General features: G+C 36.0%; 1 protein-coding gene and 1 long non-coding RNA gene across 3 annotated transcripts in view; one reads left to right on the top strand and one right to left on the bottom strand.

Moving 5' to 3' along the window:
* Positions 1–4,144: 4,144 nt before the first annotated feature.
* LOC128231908 (uncharacterized) lies at positions 4,145–9,233 on the bottom strand. Of its 2 annotated transcripts, none has more exons than XR_008260460.1 (4): positions 9,098–9,233; positions 7,082–8,946; positions 6,651–6,725; positions 4,145–6,338 (listed from the first exon to the last, which is right to left on the bottom strand). It is a non-coding gene; the product is annotated as an uncharacterized LOC128231908 (long non-coding RNA). The 2 variants fall into 2 exon arrangements; XR_008260461.1 differs by having other exon boundaries at positions 7,082–7,149.
* Positions 9,234–9,351: 118 nt separating this feature from the next.
* The window catches only part of LOC128231907 (tumor necrosis factor receptor superfamily member 11B-like), a 40,185-nt gene continuing 33,470 nt past the window's right edge, over positions 9,352–16,066 (top strand). The window contains exon 1 of the mRNA XM_052945150.1: positions 9,352–9,467. The gene's annotated coding sequence lies outside the window, so the exon portion shown is untranslated. The remainder of the gene's footprint in view (positions 9,468–16,066) is intronic.

The following is a 16,066-nucleotide window of genomic DNA, read 5'->3' as shown; positions in this document are numbered from 1 at the left end:
TATCAACATCGTAATTTTTTTTCAGGCTCAGCCTACATGTATAACATATATTTTCTTGACAGTATATAATCTGGCTAGTTTGAAATTCAATAAATTGAAGGATCGCATACCAACAAGTTTTTTAAACCTCACCTATCAATGCAATGATAGGGGTTGTGAGTACTGGTATGCACCAAGGATTTTTTAAGTATAATGGTATTTTAATAAAAAATGCCTTTGACATGGAAACACCAGAAATAAATAGTACTGTCCCGTTTCGGGAGTTGAATTATAACTTGCAGCTGTCCATGTGGTTTGGTGTAATTGGACTTGTGATTTAAAATAATAAAAGGGGTGGTATATGGCACCTGTACATGAAAATACTCATATATAACCAACCACAGGGGCCGCCCCAGGTCAGATTAAGAATTGTTAATAGTAAGAATAAAAATATTTATATCTTATTAACAAAAGTGTACATGTTGCTGTATTGCCAGGCAAACCAGGCTGAAGAATGTAACCAGTCCCAGAGTATAAGACTCCACCCTATGATGTAACAAAATATGGAATGAATTAATTGTTCCTATTGAGGCATAAACATAACAGTAGGGGGACCTTTAAACTCATTGCGGAAGTTCAAAATCAGGCTAGAACTTATTGAATGCCTATCTGCAATTTCATTGGCTGAGAATATAGATTGTATTCTAAACAAGAATAGTTATAGCTGGTGTGACTTTATGCTATGAAATCATGAGCATTTAAGGTGTTAATAAATACAAACCCTGGCTAACCTTTATCAAAAAGATAAATTTGGAGGGCAAACACTCTGGACTGTCCTGATTTCTACATTCAGTTTTTTTCAATTAGATATGGGTTTTACATTTTTATTCTTGTATGCTGGGTTGAATTATAAAAATCACCCTTCTAAGCCTTTGGATTATATAATTTTGATTTTTTAGCTTTGGCAATTTTATTGGATAATTAAAAAAAAAACATGTCATATTTTGGATGGTAAAATAACTCGCCCCTGGAAAAAAACACCTCCCATCTTGTAGGATAAGAGTACAAGACACCTCATACCATTTGTACAAGACTGACAAAACACTATTAAGTCTTAGTTTTCCCCATACATTTAAATATTGACTTTTGACTAGTGCAATGACCTTTTTAAAAGAAATATTAATTAAATTAGCAAGAAATAGCTGTGTTCTGTGTGATTGGGGCCTTTTGCATGTTTTGCATAAGCTAAATACTTAGTTTGTTAATCAAAATTATTGAACTGGCTTAGTTACCACATGATATGTTAATTCCTTAATCGAACTTTTATTTATATGCAATGGCATAAGTGTTAATTTCAATAATATTATTTCATTAATTTTAGAAATATGTTTTTGAATTGCAAATGTTGCTTCTATTTAACAATTTAAGGGACTGTTCAACATGAAAGGAATTACCTTTGTCTCATTGATGCTTGTGAATTGCAAAGTAGGTGACAGGCTGGTGCAGCAAGTGTCATCTTGGCAGGTAGTATACCAGATTTTTGTGATCCCACTTTTTATGGGTGTCATTTCCCTCACACTGAAGCCATTTACCAAGGACAGGAAGTGACAGGGACCATGTAGACAGACTCTCATAAATATTAATGGTGTTTAGTAGGTGGAGTCAATTTAATGTTCACCAATGTTGATTTATGACAATGATTTACTTAAGCAATAAGTAGACCAGGAATCAAAGATTATTTTCATTATTTATTCATTCAATTTAAAGCACGTACATAGCAATGAAACATATCATGGAGTACAAATAAAAACATTTATATAAAACTTAACATCAGTTTAAACTCACTACAAGTCTATTATCCTCATTCATGATGACGTTTCGCTTGTCTGCCCTTTGCGTTTTTGCGAATGACCTTAGGACTGTTCCAAGAAACACGTCCATGCCACCTTCCCTTTTGCCCGGGTGAACCAATTAAGTCTCTATCATAATGTCTGGTGAATGTCAGACGCTTCCCCATGTCGACATAATCATCCACAAGAGCCTTTTTAAGTCTTTCATTTACTGATTTTCTGATTTTTGTTGGTGTCATGTTCGTATGTGCCGGAAATCTTCCTCTCTGGACGATGGCAGACACCCACACACGCTCTGTTCCACGCTGCTTCAATTCAGACACTAGCCTCATTATATTGGTAGCGATCTCTTCGGGTCGACACTGCCCATCGATGTCATTTCCTCCGGCGTTCATGAAGACATATCTGGAATAATAAAATAAATAATATTACCTATATAATATAACGAAAACCAGTGCATACTTAGGCGTGATTCAGATATAGGAGTTGAGAGTTTAGTTAATGGAGTAAAAAGGAAAAACTGTTTGTCAAAGACATACCTATTCAAACAAGACTTCATTCTGATTTTGAAACACACCAACAGGACGAAATAGCCAATACATACCTGCGGGAATATCAGGCGACCACCAAGATAGCTATCCGTAGCACCGGTGATGGCAATTGTTTATTCAACGCCGTTTTTACTCTGTTGGTTGGCGACGAGTCACGAAGCATTGAACTTTAAAACAGATGCTGTCTAGAAATGGTGGTCAATAAATACAAATTCCTCAATCATAAGAAAGCAAGATCATTCAAAGAAGTTAATCCTTATTATATCCATACATACATCTACAAAAAGTAAGATGAATTTGAGCACTGAACAGTGAACACAGTGATAACATTAATTGCTAATTATATTATTAAGGTTGACGAACTGTAAACTTGATATGTTGACGAAACAACTACCCATTCTGTAAAGTGCTGTGTTCTTTTATGAAATAACTTAAAGGGTGATCGTAAACATTTCGTAAAACTGCGAGTAGCATTACAAACATCGGTATTACAACTGCTTCTGTACAGCGCCGTAGCCACACTGAGGCACACCGAGGCAGCAGCATCGGTTAAAATTTGCAATGCAAAAATAAAAAATATGAATAGTAATAAATTTGCATCTGAATTCGAGACACCACCACAATATAACAGAACTAAGAACAATTATGCATAATGTCGTAGTAACAGCTATAGCTGCTAAGGCAAGTTCAGGCACGATCCTCGCTGTTATTGAGCCTTGTCCGACTCCGTTCGACAGCAATTTTTGCGCGCCATTGTTCAAAAGATCCGCATGAATTTTACCCTACATTGGTAGACATCGCTTCGTACAGGCCAAGAATCGGGGTTTGTGATGGACCTGGACACATTTTGAGTGGTTGGCGCAGACGGTTTTATTGATATGATCCTCTGCATTGTCAAGATTTACGGTCATGAACGTAAGGGTTACAAAATCATTACGACTTGCACAAAGTGATACTAAGGTCCAGGTCCGACAATGATTCATTGAGAAGAACTGCATTTAACTAGTATGACCTATAAATAAAACGCCTGTGTGATGTAAAAAAGTCGAAAGCAAGCAGCACCGGTATTTATCACTTCATGTCGTAACTACTTTGCCTGCTCCAATGTTGTATTCCACATTCTTTACAGTTTGTCCGGATTTAGCAGTTTTGGTCATAAACAGTTTTCGTATGAAGAGATCTTTAACATTCTTAACTTCAATGTTAAACTGTTCCAAGTAACCTGCAATTAAACAGAGAAAGTTCAACATTTCTAGGGAGACGCACTGTAACTGGCTACGGTATGCCGATAGTGAATTTGTGTTTGCACATGCAGATGTTAGGCACATAGAATTTAATTGTTCACCATTTAAAGATTGGAAAATGCTGTGTAGGGTTAAAATAGGTATCTTACCAAGTCACAACAGTTCTAAAACACATGTGTATGAAAGAGGTAACCGCTAGTGTGATATTTATAAAAAGTTTGTACAGGAAAAACAGAATCGATAAATGCGTTGTTGAGCACAGCTTATTCCGATAAATTATTCGAAAACAGACATGTTCTTATTGCCATAGTTCACCAAGTTATTATAACACTTTCATCACGAGAAATTCCTCTTAGAGGGAGGTGGTTAAAAGATCAAAACCGCGAGGATAGCAATTTTAACTTCTTTATTAACTGGATAAGCAGACATGATGAACAACTTTCTAACAACCTGAAAAGTAGTCTAAAGAAAGCGAAGTATACATCTCAATTCCAAATGGAAACATTACATGTATGGTTGACTATATACGTGAAAAGATTGTATGTGATGTTTCAAAATGCCAGTTTTTTGGCATCATAGTTGATGAAATGACTGATATTAGTGTAACAGAACAGATGAGTGTTTGTGTGCGGTATATTGTTGGTAAGGAAATCAATGTTTTTTTAGAACTGCCACGAAGTGGTGCAAGGACCATTTCAAACAACCTTATTGAAAACCTACACAACTGGACTTAGATCTAACGAAGTGGCGAGGGAAAGGGAAAGGGATTGATGTTGCATAGATAAGGAGAGGCAAATCTAATTATGCACTCGGGTTCCACCAATTCACAATTGTATGAGCACCTTTCAACATCTTACTCACTAATCTTTAAAAGGGAAAACATAATCTTAACAGACACATGTCGGGTAAAAGCGCAGTGTCGACCTTTTTAGCCGATGCATCAGAGTGTGAGGAGGAAAACGGGGCTGTCATATTTCAATGTGCCTCGAAACGACAGACTCTCCCAACACTCCGTGTTTCATTAGTACCCTGTTGGTTCATTATGAGCATATATATGTACGACGCACTAAATGATACTGTTGAGGAATCGTCTGGCACGTCAGCTATTGATTTGTCAAGTTATTTGTGGTCAATGGAAATAATCGAGTTTATTGTGGAGGCATTTTGACCAAATATATATTGGCATTCATAAGGCCACTACATGTCTGTTAAGCCTGTGACTTGTTACGGCCGGGCTCACATTGAAGCTAACAACCTTGATATCCGCAGAGGTATACGAGCCAAATCCGTCTATTTTAAAAATATCTATGACAGGTCAGTGAGAATAGCTGTACGAAAAATTATTGTGCAGTGTATGTTTATGAACTTATTGTTTTGCTCCCCATAGCTTTACAGAGGAAAAAAGGTATATATAGATGAATTTATATAGATATATCAATATATACTTCTTATTTCAAAATCATGTGGCACGACGGTTGTAAATATTTGAATCAGTTGCAGGCGTACTGATATATGTGAAAAAGAGTGCCGGACGAGATCGTTGAGGATCTGCTTGAGATATGTGGGCAGATCCGCCGTCTCGTCGGGAAGGCGGCACTTAGTAGTGTCGTCGAACTCCTGCCGAGACGTCACGCGTCAGCTGAAAAGCGGCGGCATGTCTTCCTGGTCGTCAATTCCCAGCGGATCAAGACGGCGGCAGTTGTGCCAACCAGGCACATTTCAAGCGACGGTGTACACCTCACGCACGAGGGTAATCGCGTTCTGCTCAGGTGTCTGTATCATGCAGTACCGGTAGTTAAGGAATATAACGAAACGGCCCTTTTCAGGGCCAATAAAACATTACGTCTAACAATAATGTCTTACAATTGTCAATCAAACACCACCAGTCTCCGTTCTATATTCTGTTAATTAAGTCAAGTTTTATTAGATTTGTTCATACAAAATGACATTAAATGGCGATTAATTGGAATATATCAAAAACACTGTCTTTCATATTAATTATTTGTATCCCCTTTTTATACAAAACGGACAAACGCGGACATCATACAATATATACGTCTTCAATAATAATTCACCATCCTATAAGTGCATTGGATGCAGCGGTCTTACATTTCTCACGACTTACATTTCTCACGCCGTAGTGTGAAATCTGTAAGATCTTGCAAATCTCACGGTCTGATAATTCTCACGCCACACCGGACATAGATAACAACGGTGCGTCCTGCAAAATATTCCCGACAAAAAAGACTGTCAACAAATATCGGCTGTTTTGCGGTTACCCGGACCTGATTTTGTCCTGACACGAGGAAAGTTTGCTCGCGGAGAATGTAAAGCATGGAAATACCTTCAAAAAAAGGCGAAGTCGACGTTGCAGGTTCAAATTTTAAGTAAAAAAACTTCAGAAAATAGAGGAAATTCAGAAGTAAATAAAATAAATAATATGCGCGGCCAAATAGTAAGTGCGGGCGCAAAAAATTTTTTTTTTTTTTTTTTTTTCGTTTTTCGAATTTTAGGTGCGGCAAATCCGACGAACAAATGATCAATTTGTTGTGGCCTAATATAGATATTAATTATTGTAGTGCATACTTGTTATGTAAGTTAAAATAAATCATGTTCAAATAACAAAGGAAAAACATCCAGATTGTCAACTGTAGTGTGGACTTCATTATTTCTTTACTTTCTATGTTAAGAGAACCTTTCTTTCTGTTCCTTGCCTGAAAAAATAAATAATGAAGATATAAATTAAAACCATCCCCATTTATCAAAGATCAGCAGTTAGCAATTTTTTGGCAATCTTGCGCATTTATCAGTTCATATGCTATACAGGAATAAATGCTGTTAGCAGGAAGTTACAAGAATTTCACATGTATAAAAAACATTTTTGCACAAAATTTAGTTGTATACGATCTTTTAGGATTATGATATAGTAAAACTGGCAAATTGAAATTGGAATGCATGATACTTATTTCAAGATTTAAAGTTTAACACAGTATTCACATATTTAGAAGAAAGCAAATACAACATACCTATTATCGTTCTTCAATGCTGCAAGCAAATCCTTATTCGCCACCTCTCGAACACCATTTTGCCATGGGTACATACTGCAATTAAATCATAATATAAAAGAAAATTCTATGAAAAATCTTTCTTTTGTTGATCACCTTCAAAAAATAAAAGTCTTAAAACCTATTGTGCAAATATTAAGATGTTTTTTTTTTACAACAAAAGTATGCTATATGGATGGCCTTAGCTGTACGATAGTATTAGGCAAAATATATTAAAACATACTTTGTGGTTTGCTTAACTGTCATGATATTATTTCAAAGTCTGAAGCAGTTAAATATTCCTAAAAATCCAATAAAGAAAAAAGTCCAATTTTAGGATCACAATACACATAATATCATAATGGAAAATCATGATTAAAAAAGGTGTTTTAAACATTTCTTGTTAACATTACCAGACTATAAGACTCAGGTACTCTTTCCTGCCTTCCCTCATCATATTGCTCTCAACAATCTGCATAACCTGAAATTATATTTGAATAATGCAATACTTGATAACTTTGTCATTATCAACTATGACTGTAAGTCTTGGTAGAAAACCTTTCAGTTCCCACAGTCTTTGATATTCTTCAAGATATATTACAAAAAGAAAAGGAAAATCTTTACTGTGCATGATAACTGATCTGCTTTCAATGCCACAATTGATGAAAATAAAATTTGGACAAATGGGAGCAATTCTCTCAATTAGAATCTGACATTGCATTTAGAATGTTATGCACCAGTCATTTGTAACCACGCCCCGACCCAGTCCAGGGAGACGTGTTACCTTCCAGATGGCCTGGCAGTGCCGGGTGAATAGTGTTGTTTTATCTTCGCGCAACATATAGCTGGAATGGACCTTACCTAAGGTTCCCGGGATGTGGGAGCATTTAATTTGGTTTGACCATTAGTTCTTCGCTGCAGGGCGGAATTTTACCTTGGATAGGCTGGACCTAGCTAAAGAACTTCAGCTAACACGTTATATATTACCTTTTTGGACGTGTTAGCTGAAGAGAACGCCGTATCCAAACCCTACCAGAATTCGTGACATTTTTATGTCACGCTGTTATTTCACTTGTGTGCATTGTACATACAAAATAACTATATCCTCAGGTAAATGAAGTAAAATGCAGTTCACAAACACATTTTCAAAACCAATAAATGCTTTATGGCAGATTTCACGTTTTGGTGACCAAAAAGTTCCCGGCGAATATTGATTTTTAAAATTTATTGCAGATTTGTGATTTCAACATAATCTTTTACAGCAATTTCTTATCTATCATATATTAGAACATTTGCAATGATTTATTCATGCATTTTTATAAAAAAAGAATTTTGTATCACCATACCATTTGTGCTAGTGTTACAATATTGCCGGTAAAAACTTATTTTTTTTTAGTATTTTGATCCAAAGAAGTATTTTGTCTTGCACTAAATGGTTCATTTATCTATAAAACAGATTGTACAGACAAAAAATAAAGATTGTTTCGTTTTTCTCAAATAAATTTATTGAAACAAACCCTAATTGGACAACAAGACAGAAAATGTTTTCTGCAAACATAGGTTTTCTTTTTATATCAGATCAGATAAGCTATAAACATAAATGTTTTGTTGTGGTAATATAAATGTCTCTAGTATGGTGCAATTATCATTACCTTTGATATTAAACATATATATTATAAATTGCTAATTGCGAGTATGTGCTAGTGTTACCACAAGACAGAATGAGTAACATTAGCAGTATGTCACATTAGCAGTTGGACAGAATGTTTCACAACAAAATAAAATACAGACCTACCACAGACTGTTTGAGCTTGATACAGTATAAAACAAACTATAAATAGATAGTTAATTTATCATTTTAATAAATCCGATTATAAGCATTCCTTAACTATGTCATAGTAGTGTTCAAATTTAATCACGTGACACCAAGATTTTCAGAAAATACCCATGTAACCTACATTTGACCTCACAAATGTAGTGTTTATTTTGCTGTTATTTTTTCTATTTTGAATAATTAGTAAATAACTAATTACAAATTTGCAATAAATCAATTGTTTTTACTTATCAAAAGGTATTTTCAGCCTTACTGCAATTGGATTCAACTAAATGAACAATTAATGTGAATCCGATACTATAAATAGAATCCATCGACGTCATCATGGTCATGTGATTGCATTGCATCATCACCCTGGTTGACTTTACTATGAAGCCAGAACTAGGCTGGACCGAAAGTCAAAGTCCCCACTATTCGCCAGACCTGGGTTGTGGTTACAGTTAACTGCAAAAGTGACATCAACTTTGAAGAAGGTTTGTGGGTCTTACACTTGACAAAGTACCATTATGAACCAAACATATATAAAATAACATTCAAATATTCGTCTTTGATATTTCAAACGTCAAAGTAAAATCATCTTTAACTGTTAGCATACTTGATCCCAATCCTTTCGTACCACAGCGACACATCATGATGACGGAGCACTTAAAAAGGCTGTTTATCCATGTCGACATATTGGAAGTCCAAGTTATAATCACTTAAAAGAGTTATTATACTAAAATGGGAGCTTATTTAAAGTGCTATCCGGAAATAAAACTAGTTGAAATGGTCGCAGTCAACAGTTTCATGGTTTACTTTACGGAAAAAATTAAGGCTGTATAGATTCCAATGGTCAGACCGTGAGCGTGTATAGAATATAACGTCGACCGTACGGGAGGGGTTTGTCCAAGGAGGAAGTAAAAATACCGCAACGAAAAAACGTTCGATTTGGATAAATACGCGTCTTACTCAACGAGTTCACAACGGTAGGGTTGATATATGTCAGTCTGTACTTAACGTGTTTTAGGGGAGAAATTTTCGTAGTTTTTGAACCTCTTCATTGTTTCGTTATTGGCGTTTTCAGTGTTAAATATGCGCATTTCATCCGATAATGTTAAAATTGTATTAAGAACTGGCATAAACGTTACCTTTTTCTTGTAGCTTAGTTTTTTAACCTTTCCGGCAGTGTAAAATTATATATTTTTTGGACTAGGGCACTTGCCCAACATGTCCTAGTTCATAGTGGTACAATACAGGGGTTTACTGACTTAGGCCTAAAAAAAAATATGTTTGTTTCCTGTAACCCGACCGACCGTAATTTTTTACCGCCGACCGCAACTTTTTTATGCCCCAAAATTCGAAAGGTCATATTTTAGCGATCTCTGGCCTGTGATGACAACGATAATTTAGTCGTGTCCGAACTCGTCGCTTAGTTACAAACATTTCCGGTTTGACATTTGTAGTATGCGTCAGTTTTGACCCGAGATATTTCGGTGTGAGCGTCGGTATCATCTGAGAGGAGCCATAATGCATGAACTGAATGTTTGTTTAACCCGCAAGAGCAATTAACATCCGTAGTGACAAGTGATTATCGATCTCGAATCTGATCGGTAACCGTGTCAATAAGCAGCACTCAATGACGTAATATTAACTCTGCCCATTATGCAAATTAACGGATACCTTCCGCTTCGCTAAGTGCGATGGTATTGAAAAACAAAAATGCAAAGATATATTTTCTTCATTTATTTTAAGTTGTTTTTTTAAATCTCTGGTTAATTAAAAAAATATTCTTATAAGTTTTTAATGAGTTAGCAGAAAAATAAACATTTTTCGTACCGCATGGTCTAAAAAGCGCGGGAAACAGGTGCACGCAAACTTCCTGTCAATTTTAATGAAAGTGAAAGGAGAACTGTGCAGATCGTTATCGTTGTCAGTGTTATAGTTAAGTTCTATAACAAAACAGTATTATATGGTTATGGTTACGCCATTTATGAAAAATACAATTTTGAAATATTGGCAATAGGAACGTTGAATGTTTTTGTTTACTTCCGGAAAAAAGATAAACGTGAAAGTGAAACTGAAAGTTAAAGTAAGAAAGATGTCGTTGCAACTAAACAATCGCTAGTGCATATTAGAATTTGACAATGAGTCAGAACATATTTTTCCAAGTTTTGACTCTGGGATTTTTTTAACCACCGTAGCCCAGTCAAGTCCAGAAAAGGATATAAGACAAGGTATTCTAATAAAAGTTATATTGATTATTTTTCATCGTGCCTGAGATTTCTACAGAATAAACAGTGGATCAAATACAGCAGATCTTTTTAAAACACTTGAAATTGTTAAAAAAAGTTAAGTTGTGGGAACTATTTAATGAAGGTACTGTAAGAGTACTAGTTTTGCTGTTTTACTGTTTAAAAAAGAAAATGGTATTAATTTTTGATCAGTCAGTCTAAGCTTTTTTGATACTGATTCTAGTCTATTTAAACATATTTCAGTCCAATCTCTCATTTTACACTGTTCGCTGCCGAGTCAGTAGGTAAGGTTTAAGTGTCCAAGCAGTGAACAGCATAGACCATGGGTCTTCACTGGTCCAAAAGACCTGTACAATTCTGACAGCGCTCTAAGAGTTAAATGGTTTAGTCATTGATTCTAGTCATTTATCATTCGAAGTATTGACTTATATATGTTTTATGGAGATTCTCGCCAGTTTTTGTTGTAAGAGCATTTTATTTTATAATAGTTGTCATGTTCATTTAATTGTAATACGACTTGATATTATTACACAGTCTATTTTAAAATAGTTTGTGCAATGATATCATGTTTTATTACTACAAAATGTATGCATTTTGAAAGATTGTTTAAAACATTTGCCAAAAATAAATTGTCTAAATGTTATTTGATTCACTTTTTCACAATGTTATATTTGCGAAGTGTAAAGATGAACTGCTTCCCTGGTGAACATACTGACAATGCTCAAAATTGCACATAATGTTGCCACCGCTGGGAGTCGAACCCATAGCTTGCCCTTCAAAAGGATGCATTCTACAACGGAATTACATGTACAATGGCTGTCAAGCTAGCAGTTATAGCTTATTAGTGGCAGAAAGTTTGAATCTATATATCACACTGAATTCTTTTTAAAATAATTCACCTATAATGAACATGAATATTGGATTATTCTGACTATAAAAAAAAAAAAAAAAAAAAAAAAAAAAAAAAAAAAAAATCCCTACCTACCGACCCATCTTTTTTTCAGCATGTTACAGGAAACAGACATAATTTTTTTTTAGGCCTTATATGTATTCCTACGCTGTATTTTGATTGGATGTCCGTTAGCGAATTTGAACATGGCCGAGGAGTTCCGAATGCGAATTTGAATAATAAAAGTAAACAGAACAGAACAGAACAGAACTTTTATAAGTCATAAACATTAACATGTTTGTAGCTAAATGCATATTTATACATTCACGGCGGCAATATAAAACATTATTGACGTTAATGTTGTATGAGAAGAGCATAAATTCAAGAACAAATATAAATATAGCTATTCAAATATTAATAAGCAATAATTAAATTAATATTAAATTTTATATTTTAAAACATTTTAATTATCAACAAATTCTATTGTTTGATTAGCAATTATTTAAATGCAATACATCTTAAAAATATTACAACTTACCTTCAAATATAAATATAAATATCTTAAAAATATTATAACTTACATTCAAATATCTTAAAAATGTAACAAGTTACATTCAAATATCTTAAAAATGTTACAACTTACCTTCAAATATAATTTCAAATAAAAAAGGAGTGGGGGCTATTTGACCAAAATGGGGGCGTTTTGACCAAATTTGGGGCGTTTTGACCTTTTTTTCCTAGTGGGGGTTATTTGACCAAAAGTGTGGGGGCTATTTGACCAAAATGGGGGCTATTTGACTTGGGAGCTATTCGACCAGGTTCCGCTGTACTCTTTCCGACTAAAGAAAAACACGAGAATTTGACATTGAATTATGCTTGTTTGTCTAAAAACAATATAGTTATACCAACATATCGCACACCATTTTAAAGGTAATTGACTCTTCTTTCCATGTCACTTATTTAAAAATGGATTGTTTATATGTTGGTTGAGAAATTTGCATAAAACTGGACTCTACTGTGAAATCGGGTAAGTTTGAGTTACATACCTTGTTTCTTTTTTTGTATCTATATCAAAGAGACTAAATATCTTCAGATGTGTTGTTTATCTCATTGAATGTACCCAAAATGGTTTTAAACAACATTTTAGTGACAAACAATGATCCAGATACCTGTGGTTCTATACCGTTCTATGCTCTGTATTGATAAACTGGTACCCTCATTCTCTTTTCTCCAAAAGAGACCGGTATCTGCTAAACCAGGTGCCTGTCGTGCATTCGAAATGTCTTGAGAATACGGGACCAAATTATAATGGCGGTCTTAGTGGTAAACAACCAGGAAAGCTGAGATAAAAAACGTTATTGTTATCCTTTGTATAGAATGTTGGTATATATTTTTATTATTATTTATCAAAACGATTAACATAGTTGAATAAAATTACTTCAAAAGTCGGTACCTAACCGTCTCCGTGGCCTACTGGTTAAGCGTCCGCCTACGGAGCGGGTGGTCGTGGGTTCGATCCCTGGCCGCGTCATACCAAAAGACTGTAAATATTGGTACGAGTAGCTAGCTACCCTTGCCTGTCGCTCGGTATTTATAGGGTAGTGCTTGGAAAAGTGGTGTACTCAGTACTGGTTTAACCCAGGAAAGTTTGTACCCCGTGTATCGGTGCTTTACACCGAGCACGAAAAAGAGCTAGGGTATCGCACCCGGACTTCCTTGTAAATATTCACATTCACAAATATACTAAAGTTGCATGTAAAATTATAAATTATTGTCCGTGATGTCCTCAAATATGGTATGTTATAAAGATAAAACAAACCGTTATGTCTCGAAATACGGTACATAATAAGTAAAAAAATAACAACTGTGAGTTAAATTATAAATCATTGTCCGCAAATATGGTATGTTATAAAGTCAAAACAAACTATGAGTAAAAATATAATTCATGGTCCGTAATGTCCCGAAATACGGTACATTATAAAGTTAAAACAAACTGTGAGTTAGATTATAATTCATTGTCCGTAAATATGGTATGTTATAAAGTTAAAACAAACTGTGAGTAAAATTATATATCATGGTCCGTAATGTCCCGAAATCTGGTCCGTAATGTCCCGAAATCTGGTCGGTTATGTCTGGTCCGTAATGTCCATGGTCCGTAATGCCGAGACCCAAACTAACGTAGGGTACAGTCTACTGTTTTGACGTCATTGACTCTGACCAGAGCGGCTGAATGATTGAGACAAAACTTGACATGTCAACATTACTTCTGGATGCGGATAATGTGAATTTTATACGTGTTTAATTAAAGTTAGTTATCAATAAGGCCGTCCATGGAATGATTACCATCATCATACGGATTTATTTTCACCTTACCGCATACATGCCATATTTTCTGGAGACCATTCAGGGGGATTTGTTCAGAAAGGCTGAAATTTAGGGTGATTTTGGTAGTATTCAGGGGGATTTTTTAGCAGGTTTAAGTTGGCGAAATTATTTTTAGACACAAGTACGAAAAAATGTATTCACATATATTTTGCTATGAAAAACGCTAACTTTTTCATTATACAGAATTATTTTATGTCATGATTTTTCATATTCTTATGATACACTGTCATGTCATACTGTAATACCGTAAATTAAATTTACCTTCCTCCAAAGTCTTTAAAAAATTCTGCTTAATACTATCTGAGCTATGATGACGTTCAGACACTAAGAGAATGGAATGAATATTATTAATTTCTTCCTTTTCCAAAAAAGTAATATTTCTTTGCCTTTGGTCATTACTTCAAATTAATTGATCACTTAATTGTTCTTGGCAAAATTTCCTTCATGAACAATTGTGGAATAATTTTTTAAATGACATATATTCACTATCTTGGCCAAAATAAATAAATAATAAAAAATAAAAAAAATAAAAAAAAATATGAAAAATGAAAAAAAAGAATGTATTACTGTATCCAGGCAATGTGACAAGCACCTGTGATTTGTGGGAGGTTATGGTGGATTGCAAAGAACCACTGATAAGCCCTGTCAAATTTGGACACTGATTGGTCAGTTGGGTACCAATCGGCTGGCTTCACTGGCCAGCCTTGTCTTAATGTCAATAGTTATGCTTATGGTGGGCATGGTCAGCATGATTCTTCATTCGAACTTGGCAATTGTTTATATCATAACATAACATATTAATGATATTGGTTTTAAAGCTGCACTCTCACAGATTGAACGTTTTGACAACTTATTTATTTTTTGTCTTGGAACAAGCCAATTTTTGCGAAAATCCATGGATGTTTTATGCATTTTTCTTAAACCGTTACTAATAGGGCCATTTCACCAAGGATTGTTTTGGTCCCGAGAGTACCGGATCTCTTTTTTAGTCGATCGGCTCTATTTTTGCAAAATAAGTCGGGAACCTGTGTGCACAAACGTGCACTAACCTATACCTTCGGGGTAAGATCTGGCGCGATCGCATTAGTCCCCCGAGGGTCGGGTACCTAAAAAGTGATCGGCTACTGTTTTTAAACAAGTTGAAAAACAGTAGCCGATCAAAACAGTCGGCCCGTCGCCTTGGTCGTCCGAGGGTCTTCTGAAGGTCCACTTGTCTCGCCCGCCCTCTGGAGCCTTCTGGAGCTTTCGTTTAGCCACTGCCTCTCTCTTCCGAGGGTCGTGCGTAGTGTCGTCGGAGTGTAAGCACCCGACTATCAGCAGATCCTCGGACGACCAGCCCGCATGGCCCCGTAAATGCTCGTAAGTGCCCGATCACACATGCAGATAGCCGACTTTCACCCGCTCTTTGCGCGAGAGTGACAGAGGATGTCCAAGACTAGCCGATTAAGCACCGAGACAAGCCGATAAGGGCGACCTATATAAATAGGGGCCCTAAAGAGAAGCAGACCATTACCCGCTTCGACACCGAACGCGCAACATCTCTACAGACCAACGCTATGACCAAGAGAAAAACGACCGGCCAGGGGAAGAATGCCAGAACTATGCCTCCAAGAATTCCAACGCCGCCGGTTGCTGAGGTTCCGGTCGAGGTCGAGGATCCGTTCGAGGTTCAGGTCGAGGTTCCTGACGGTCGAGTTCTGCCTCCCCTCGCCGAAGAAAATACAGTTCCTCAGAAAAAGAGGCAAGGAAGAGGGTCACCATGTCTTCCACTGAAGAGAAGGATTTGGTGGACTTTATCCAACAGAACCCCTGCCTCTACGACAAGTCTAAGAGGGACTGGCTCAACAAAACGGTCAGAGATGAGCTGTGGAGTACCCATGCAGAAGTGATGCAACGTCCCAGAGAAGAGCTGACTCTCTGGTACGAGTCCATCCGGACACGACTCTCTCGTCTGAGGAAAACCAAGTCCGGCCAGGGAGCAGTCAGTATCACAGACAGAGACCAGTTTGCTGTGCTATAGCACTACGAAGTTGTAAAGCTACAACCAGCCCCAGCACTG

This window comes from Mya arenaria, chromosome 4 (genome assembly GCF_026914265.1).
Source record: "Mya arenaria isolate MELC-2E11 chromosome 4, ASM2691426v1".
NCBI lineage: Eukaryota > Metazoa > Mollusca > Bivalvia > Myida > Myidae > Mya > Mya arenaria.
The sequence above is the reverse complement of the archived record's forward strand: the minus strand, read 5'-3'. Positions and strand labels throughout refer to the sequence as shown.